The 9,100-nt window shown below is 39.9% G+C and overlaps 1 pseudogene; it reads left to right on the forward strand.

Annotated features, from left to right (window-relative positions):
* Positions 1-4,623: 4,623 nt before the first annotated feature.
* On the forward strand, positions 4,624-5,307 carry LOC102479592 (histone chaperone ASF1A pseudogene; annotated as a pseudogene).
* The last annotated feature ends 3,793 nt before the right edge of the window (positions 5,308-9,100 follow it).

A 9,100-nucleotide genomic window follows, 5' to 3' on the forward strand; every position in this document is an offset into this window, starting at 1 on the left:
GGATTTTGGGGCATGTACGCACACGCACCTGAAGTGTTTCTTAAACTGCTAGGTTTGGTACTCAAACCGCAGAATCAGCTGTCATGGTCTGTTAGACTCAGGAAACGTCATCTCAACAAAAAAGGAAAGTTTATTGAGAGAAAGAGCATGGGGGAGGTGGAGCCAGAGATGCTTTAGCCAGTCAGCCAGGAGGGAGGGGACTCCTTTTAGAGGGTAGCAAGCTATTCTGGGAAACTGTATGCCAGACTGTTAAGCAGGGGGTTAGGCACAGTGGGATAAGCATGCATGAAACATTTGGCAGGTCCTTTTGATCTATCTCTGGAGAGTCAGATCTCCCAGTACTCGTTTTGGGTCTTTATCTGCTACTTCCTGGGTCAGTACAACCTCCCTCAGAGTAGCAGCACCTGGAGTGTGGGCTCTGGCCTAAACTAATGATGTGGAAGTTCAGCCTCGGTTCCTGGTCAGGCCTGGAGTGATTCCAGGTGGTACTCAGGAGAGTGTTACTGTATGGGTCCTTACATTGGCTGTGTGGGATCCAGCCACCTTCACTGCCATGCCACTTACCTGGCCCCAAAACTGCCTTTCTTCATGGGAAGAAGAGTTTGATTCAGCCCACTTCATAGCTTAACTCTTCCAGATAAGAGTATCATAAAGTGAATAATAAAACCAGATATCAAAGAGAAAGGAAAAAAAGAAAATCAAGGCTTTCTATCAACTATAACTCATACATCGTATAGGATCCCTCCTTAGTAATTCTTTTATAATTCTATCTGTACCCTTTCTTAGTTAAGAACTTGTGGTAGGCGACTACCCTTTCTTAGTTAAGAACTCATGGTAGGCAACTAATCAGTGTTTTGTTCTTTAATTAAAAATTAGAACTCAATACTGGGAGAAAAATCCTTCATCGACTCATTTAAGTGTTTTAGCATTTAAATTCTGTTTAAAACAAGCCAACCCCTGATTATATATTTGATACATTTCAATTTCTTTCATTTGAAAAGTTAAATTGGGGATAATAACCACAATTTAAAATAAAAGGGTCTAAAAAAATACCACAGGCATTTGCAAAGAAGACAGACACATGGAATTTGAGGGACTAAGTCTTGAAGTTTTCTCTCTGGTGTGTTACTCAAGCCTACAGGCCTGCATTGCTTTTAAAGAATCTGGTTAAAATAAATAATGGGATTGTTTTACTGGCAAGGTTTCTGACATGTGAAATTCTACACTCTCTTTAATGTGGTTACTGAACACCTTTCCCATGCTTTAGCACTGTGATTGTGAAGAACCCAGAAGAGGTTGTAGGTGTGTTTCTTGTTCTCATGGTGTTGGTAAAAGCTTCCCAAAACATACATTCATTCACTGCCTCTGTTTGAGTCAGTTCAGCTTCTTAGAAACAAACAAACAAAAAACAGAAACAAAAAACCTACAGACTGTGTGGCTTAAAGAAAAGACATTTATTGGTCACAGTTCTGGAGGCTGGAAGTCTAAGATCAAGATGGCTGCACAGTTGGGCTCTTGCGAGGTCCTCTTCCTAGCTTGCTGACATTGCCTTCTTTCTGTGTCCTTATAGGGCAGAGAAAAGAAGCCCTAATGCCTCTTCCTTTCCATATAAGGTCACTAATACCATCATGAGGCCCCACTTTCATAACCTCATAGAAACCTACTTGTCTCCCAGAAGCCCCACCTTCTAATATACTATCACTTTGGAGGTTAAGACTTCACATGTGAATTGGGGAGGAATACAAGCAATAACTTCCTCACTTAAAAGCCTTTTAAAGTATCCCACCTTAAATTAAAGACCTTTTCACTCATTACTCCTGCTCTTCTCCTCTCCACCTCTTCCTCTTCTCTCATCCCTTACCTCAGAGGCAGCCTTCATCTATTGTAAATCAAATGCCATGTGTTTCAAACAACCCTTTACATATGTTCTACTGAGCTGGAATCGCTTATTTACCTGAATAATTCTTACACTTTAAAATAGAGCCAATATAGCCTCTCTTTTCTCCCTCACTTTACCCAGTGGCTTTTCTTTACTCCATCAATTAGGACATCTATTCTGTTTTTCTTCTCAGGAAAGGTTGGAAAGCAGTTCATTCTTGACTTTTGATTTTTAAAAGCCTTGGGCCCTCAGCGATAGAGAGGCCTTGAATTTGAGAAAATAATGAATCATCAACACACTTTTCCCCTTCCCAAATGAAAGTGCCAGAGAGGAATTCTCTACTTGTTTAGAAAAGGTAGATTTGGAGAGGAGATGAGGAATGAGCAGTGAGGTCTGAGAAAAAGTCAGGGAAGATGAGGCTGGGGAGGCAGAGCTCTCAGTGAGGTATGTGGGACGTAAGACTGCAGGATCCCAGAGAGGGAATGATTGCGTGGTTCATCTAAGCAGGTGGGCCCTAGAGCTCTATGCAGGAACCCCCAGTTTTGGGAACTGGGACATCCCCAAATGATTTTTATGAAGAAAGTGCAGTTTAGTTTCCCAACATGCAGCAGCAGTAAGGAAGCTGCCAAAGTGAGTTGCAAGGTTTTTTTCTTTTAGACAGTCTCACAGTCTCAACCTCTTAAATTGCTGGGATTATAGATATGCATCTGGTCTTCAGATTGCAACAGGAATTGAACTCAGGCCTCTTGTGGTTCTAGCCTGCCAAATACAGTCTTGGCAACATGTACCACTGTGGCTGTGTTGGAATTGCAAGATGTGGATTGGCCTCTTGCTAGATGTGAGGGATGTCCTGGGCATAACCTGTCTGGACCACCCTGAGAAGCGGATGACTGATGCCCCCCTCCATGGCTGCCATACTCATGACATCTAAGCACATGAACACCTCCAAAGTGTGGGTGAAACCCCAAACTGATTGAGGGAAAGTTTCCACCATAAGGCAGAATGGGCACACAAGACAGAAATTAAGTTGAATTAAAAATACATATAATTTAATTTATTGCACATTAGAATTTGTAGACAGAGATTCAAACCTACACAAATCTTTCAGACTCAGCTTGGACATAATTTCTGTGAAGCTTCTAATATCCCTCCTTGGGAAAGTTAGGGACTCCCTTTTTTTGAAAAAGAAGAAAAAATTCCTTCTCCATAATATCAAGGATTAATAATACCATGTTTGTAAGACTCAGCATTGTGCCTGATTCATAGAAGACTCTCAATAATTTGTACATTTATTCCAGTTTGTCTTGTTCACCTTTGTTTGCAAAAGGCAACCCCTCATATACACACACTGAATCGAACCATGATTTATGATCTAGTTAATAGAAAAGACTGGCAATGAAAAACCATGAATATTTCTAAGTTATGTGCCATTCTCTCTGTATTCATAGAGTGGTACATAATTTAACAAAGCACCAACAGTATAGAAGGGAGGAACAGATCCCTTTTGTTAATAACCTAGCTTCCTAAGATCTAAACTGCAAAGAACAAGAAAGCTGCTTAGCAAAGAAATCAGACACTCTTATCTGGATTATGAGATCGATTACTTCCTATCTCCTAGACCACTGCAAATTTTGAATCTTATTTCAGCTTAAATATTGCCCTTTCAGTGCTACTCCGTCTACACAGAGACCTAAATACTCATCAAACTATCTTTATGGCATTTGGTTAAAATTTTAAGAAGTGCAGGGCTACAGCACAGTGGGACATGTCAAAGGCTGTTGGAAGATGACAGGAAGCAAAAGTTGTCTTTCTACAGGAGAGAGGAAAGGGAAGGCTGTGGTTCTCAGGAGGAGGGAGCAGGAAACAGCACCACTCCTGGCTCAGAATCATAGGCCATCCCGCCTCCCAGGCACGCCACAGGGACATCAGACCACAGCGTAAGAGAGGTCTGTAGCTGTGACTGCTTGGCGGCATTAGGAAGGTGACACAGACATCACTAATCAGATACCTGGTAAGTGTCTTTATCTTCATGAGGTAGAAAATTAATTGGAGAACAGACCCACCATGAAGCTGTGAGACAACCAAGAGGGTGACTTGATATATGCTGTGCTTGGCTGGAAAAAAAAGAAATTCTGTAAATTAATTGCCAGGTAAGAGTGAAATGAATGTCAGCAGGATTCAGCAGTCCTACCCCTTCCTTCCTCCCCACCCTGTCTCTCCCTCTCCTTTTCTCTCTTTTTCCTCCACCTGCATCTCATACTTGATATTCATCAGCAACAGGTTACAGAACTTTTTTTTTTCCAAGTAGGACATAAACACTCTAAACCTCCAGTGGGAGCCATCAGAGAGAAAGGAAAAGAAACTATTTTTGTAAGAGGTTCTACATCCAGAGAAAGAAATTGAGGGACTCAGTGAGGCTTTAGTGCTAAGAAAAGTTGTGAATGTGTACAGTGGTAGCATGTTTTTATCCACTGAGGTCAGAATTGGGGTAAATAAACCAACTAGTGTAGAGAAGGAGAGTGGGGTAGTGGGGAAAGTGTCCCAAATAAATTACTAGCAGATTCTGAGACCTAGAGGACAAGATATGCAGATTTACTTCACACTGCCTACAGTAAAATGTCATGAAGAGGCCACTGCACGACGTCGGGGCCGTGCGGGGGTCTGCGCTCTCCCGAGCGGCAGCGCGCTGGACTTTATTGTGCCACAATGAACCCCTCGTCTCCATTGTTTGTTTTTCTCAAAATATGCTAAAGGTTCAGGTGAACAATGTAGCGGTGCTGGACAACCCTTCTCCTTTCTACAACCCGTTCCAGTTCGAGATCACTTTCGAGCGCATCGAGGACCTGTCTGAAGACTTGGAATGGACAATTATCTATGTGGGCTCTGCAGAAAGTGAAGAATACGATCAAGTTTTAGACTCTGTTTAGTGGGTCCTGTTCCTGCAGGAAGGCATATGTTAGTACTTCAGGCTGATGCACCTAATCCAGGACTCATTCCAGATGCAGATGCAGTAGGTGTAACAGTTGTGCTAATAACTTGCACCTATCGAGGTCAAGAATTTATTAGAGTTGGCTATTATGTAAATAATGAATATACTGAGACAGAATTAAGGGAAAATCCACCTGTAAAACCAGACTTTTCTAAGCTTCAAAGAAACATTTTGGCATCTAATCCCAGGGTCACAAGATTCCACATTAATTGGGAAGATAACACAGAAAAACTGGAAGATGCAGAAAGCAGGAATCCAAATCTACAATCACTTCTTTCGACAGATGCATTACCTTCAGCATCAAAGGGCTGGTCCACGTCAGAAAACTCACTAAATGTCATGTTAGAATCCCACATGGACTGCATGTGACCACCTGCCATCCCTTTAGTACAAACTAAGCTATTAAAAACACAGAACTATTTCCCTGAAATTCCGTAAGTACATACATAGTCAAGATACAATGTGAAGAATTTGTTTAAAAACATCCTGTAGAAAGTTTATAAGGAAAACCAGTATTTGAGCAAATTGTGGAATATAAATACAACTATTTTTAAGTTTTTTAAAAAAAAAGTCATGAAGACATTAGCCTAGAGTTTCTCATCCCCAGCACTACTGACATTCTGAGAGATCCTTGGCATCATAGAGTATTTGGTGGCGTTCCTGACCTGTTAGATGCAGGTTGTAACAACCAAAAATGTCTCTAGACATTGCCAAATGTCTTCACTGGGACACAATTTATCCTGGTCGAGAAAAAGTGCATTAGAGTGGATACTAGCTGGATGCTCAGAGACTGACGAAGTCTAAAGTAAAGCAGAAAACTTCTCAATAGTGAACTGGTAGTGAATCCAGTTTGCTCCAAGCTCCAGAGTAGAATGTACTGAAATTTTACACCACACGTTGAGAAATTCTTTGACTTCTCTGGGTAAAACGGATAGCATTCACTTGGGAATGCATTTCTCAACAATTTAAAAAGCCTAAGGACAAAAGAGTATTAGGGGAGATGCCAGAGATGTGGCTATTAAAAGGGGAATAAAGACAGAAATAAGAGCTATTCACTTCTGTTGCCCGTAATTGTAAATCAACCCATAAAGATGAAAAATACTTACACATTAATGACAAACCACCAAATATCCCTTTGGCAGGGAAGACGGAAGAACAAGACAACAAAATAAAATGAATCCACAGCAATCTCTAAACACAGCCTATTATCTTACCCATCCAGCGATTGAACCAGAACTATGCTTCCCACTCAAAGGATTCAGAGGCTCTCGTTAACTGCTACCCTCTCTGGAGTCCAGACCCACAGGGGAGAAGCATTTGAACTGGATTTGAAAAATTTAAAAAGGAATCTGAAATACACCTGAGGTAAAGTGATGAATTTAGGTGAACACATTTGGGGGGTGACTCAAAAAAGCATTCGGCTGTAAGTAAATTTCATGATAGCTCTAAGAGATGAGAAAATAGATCAGACATTGGGTTAAAACAGCAGAAGAGTAGGGTTAACGCACCCAAGCACATCAAGTGGTGGTAAAGGAGCCTTCAGCTCTTAACTAAATGGTGTGCATTCCTATTATACCTGCATTGGAGGGGTCACAGAAAAGTTTGGATGATGTATTCTGCTTTGCCCTTTTCCACCCTGATATTTCCAATACTCCTATTGTTTTTCTGTTTATCCCAGGGTATTTCATGCTTAATCACACACACACATCTCACTGAAAGATTAGAGAATTGTTGTCCAAAGAATAGTGAGAGTTAGTGGATAAACTGGATTAGCTTACAAAAATACAAAACATGCTTATCATCAGGGTAGTGTAGGACTGGGAGGTGGGTGGTGTGCTCCATCAGAGTATGGGCCTGAGCCCACCATTACCACCCAGTCCTTTTCACCTTTAAAAGAAGGTTAACGTGATATTGACTGAATTTGCAAATAGTACAAAGCTTGTAGGTATGGGAGATAAAGAAGATGACATATTACAAACCCAGCAGGATATAGATAATTCAGGGCACTGGTTGAACAAAAGTGAGATGAGGTTTAATATAAAGACATGCAAGATAAAATATGCACCTGAGAGAAAATAACTCTCAGCACAGATTCAAATTATGGGGGTATTACTCAGGAAGCTGTCATGCTGAGTGAGATTTGGGGAGGATGGTGGATAACAAATTGAATAGGAGTTCACAGTGCAATGCCAAGGCAAAGAAGGGCAATGCTATTTTGAGATGTGTAGACAATATAAAGTGATCTTTGAAAATACAAGAGGGGATGGAGTGTTGCTTTACACCATGTCGGTAAAATCTCACCTTGAACTCCCTGAAGCCCTGACTTTAACAAAGATGCAATATGACGGGAGATTTAGCAAAGATAGTCATTTGAATGCTATTCAACATGATACACTGGTCTCCCTAGGAGAAGCAGAATTGTCTTCTCGTGCCAGGAAAACACACATTTATAAAAAAGTTTTCTCACAATAAGGTCCTCCTGCTATTATATTTCCTTTAATGCCTTTTTGACTTTCAGGAAGGGGAAAATGACTTCTTAGACAGGAAAGAAGACAAAAAGAAGGAAACAAGTACATAAATTATTTTAGGGAACAGAAAAATTAGAGTATTTAGTATGTTCACCAATATTTATTGGGTCTAAATTCCTGCCTGTTAGGATTTTTAACTTTAATTAAAAAGTGACAAAAGTATTACACAAGGACAAATATGATGAAAACTAGATTAGTTTACAGAGAATATGTGTTATAAAGTTTCAAAAGGAGAGATCTTGTCCTGTGAGTCAGAGAGTTTTTCAGTGAGCTCTCTCTTCCGTTCATACATGAAAGGTCAATAAGTTGGGAATGGGCAGATGATTGATAGGGAGGAACTGGAGTCCAAGATGCTGATGCGAAGGTGTGGGATAAAAAGCACCTAGGAGCTAGTGGATAAGGATAGAAAGAAACAGAAGTATAAAAGAATTGTATGAAGCAAAAATTAGCAATATTTGGGAAGATCAAGTCTTTGGCATAAGATATACTGAATTTTAATCTAGACTATGGTACTTTTTTTTTTTTTTTGAGAGGTTTTTGCTATACTGTGTGTGTACTCACTGGAGAGACAGAGAGACAGAAAGTGATAAATCACTCCCCAGGGGGGATGGCCACACCACAATCTCTTCTCTTCCATTCTCTTCTCAGAACTTGGTTACCTACACACTCATGCTCAGTAGACTAGAGTAATTAGCAGATACATACATGTAGTTTATTTAATCTCTGTGAGACTAAGATTTCTTTATCAGTTAATTTTTAAAAAATTCTTTGCAAGATTACTATAAAAATTAGAAAACATGTGTGAAACATGTAAAAGTTAAAAGTTGTAGTAGGTTTATAATAAATGTTTACAATTTTTTGACTAGATTTGTTGTTGAGGCTGTAGTGGAGAATGAATTAGAGACTATGAAATTTTATTCCTGGAATGGATCTGGTACTGTTTTTAGAAATACAGAAGAAGGAGGAAGAGTTAATAGCTTGGCAAGAAGCCATAACTGAGTTTTACCCTTGTTGAGTTTGAAGAGATGATAGAACATCCTGACTTTCAACTTTGCCAGAAATTACCTCTTTAAGTGCTTCATGCACTGCTGAATATGGTGAGGATGATAGAGTCACTGAAATCATACCATTTTATAAAAATTCTGAACCCAGTTTTCAATGCTTAGAGAAAAAGCCATGTGTTAATATTTCTGTGGAACAGATTTTGAACATTTTGATGGGCCTAGGTAAAATTGAAAAAGAACTTAGAACTAGGAATTCTCAGCTAATTGGACTGCATGTATTGTTATTATTATTTTTTTAATTTCCAGAGGTGGTGTATGGTTGTGAGAGAGAAACATACACACAGAGAGAGAAGGAGAGAGAGGGAAAAGTACCCTTCAATGGGGCAGGGCCATGCTGTGATCCCTTCTCCGTTTCTCCACCCTCTCTGGATGTTGGGCACATGCATATGCCCAGCATGTTTTTCAAGTAACTGGGATTCATACCACAGTTGGCTATGTAGGAATAAGCTTTCTTGATCAGGAGGCCAGTCCTGCCCCACCACATGTGTTATGTTTTAAAACATAAGTACATAGCTAAAAAAGGAATTGTTCATGATCTGTTTCTAATTCATATTTAATTTTACACAAATAATTAGGGATATGTTTTATGCAAATTGAAAAAAAAACTGTGGTTGGGGAAGTTTCCAAGTGGAGGTATTCA

The sequence above is a fragment of the Tupaia chinensis genome, unplaced genomic scaffold (assembly GCF_000334495.1).
Source record: "Tupaia chinensis unplaced genomic scaffold, TupChi_1.0 Scaffold146687_1, whole genome shotgun sequence".
Lineage (NCBI taxonomy): Eukaryota > Metazoa > Chordata > Mammalia > Scandentia > Tupaiidae > Tupaia > Tupaia belangeri.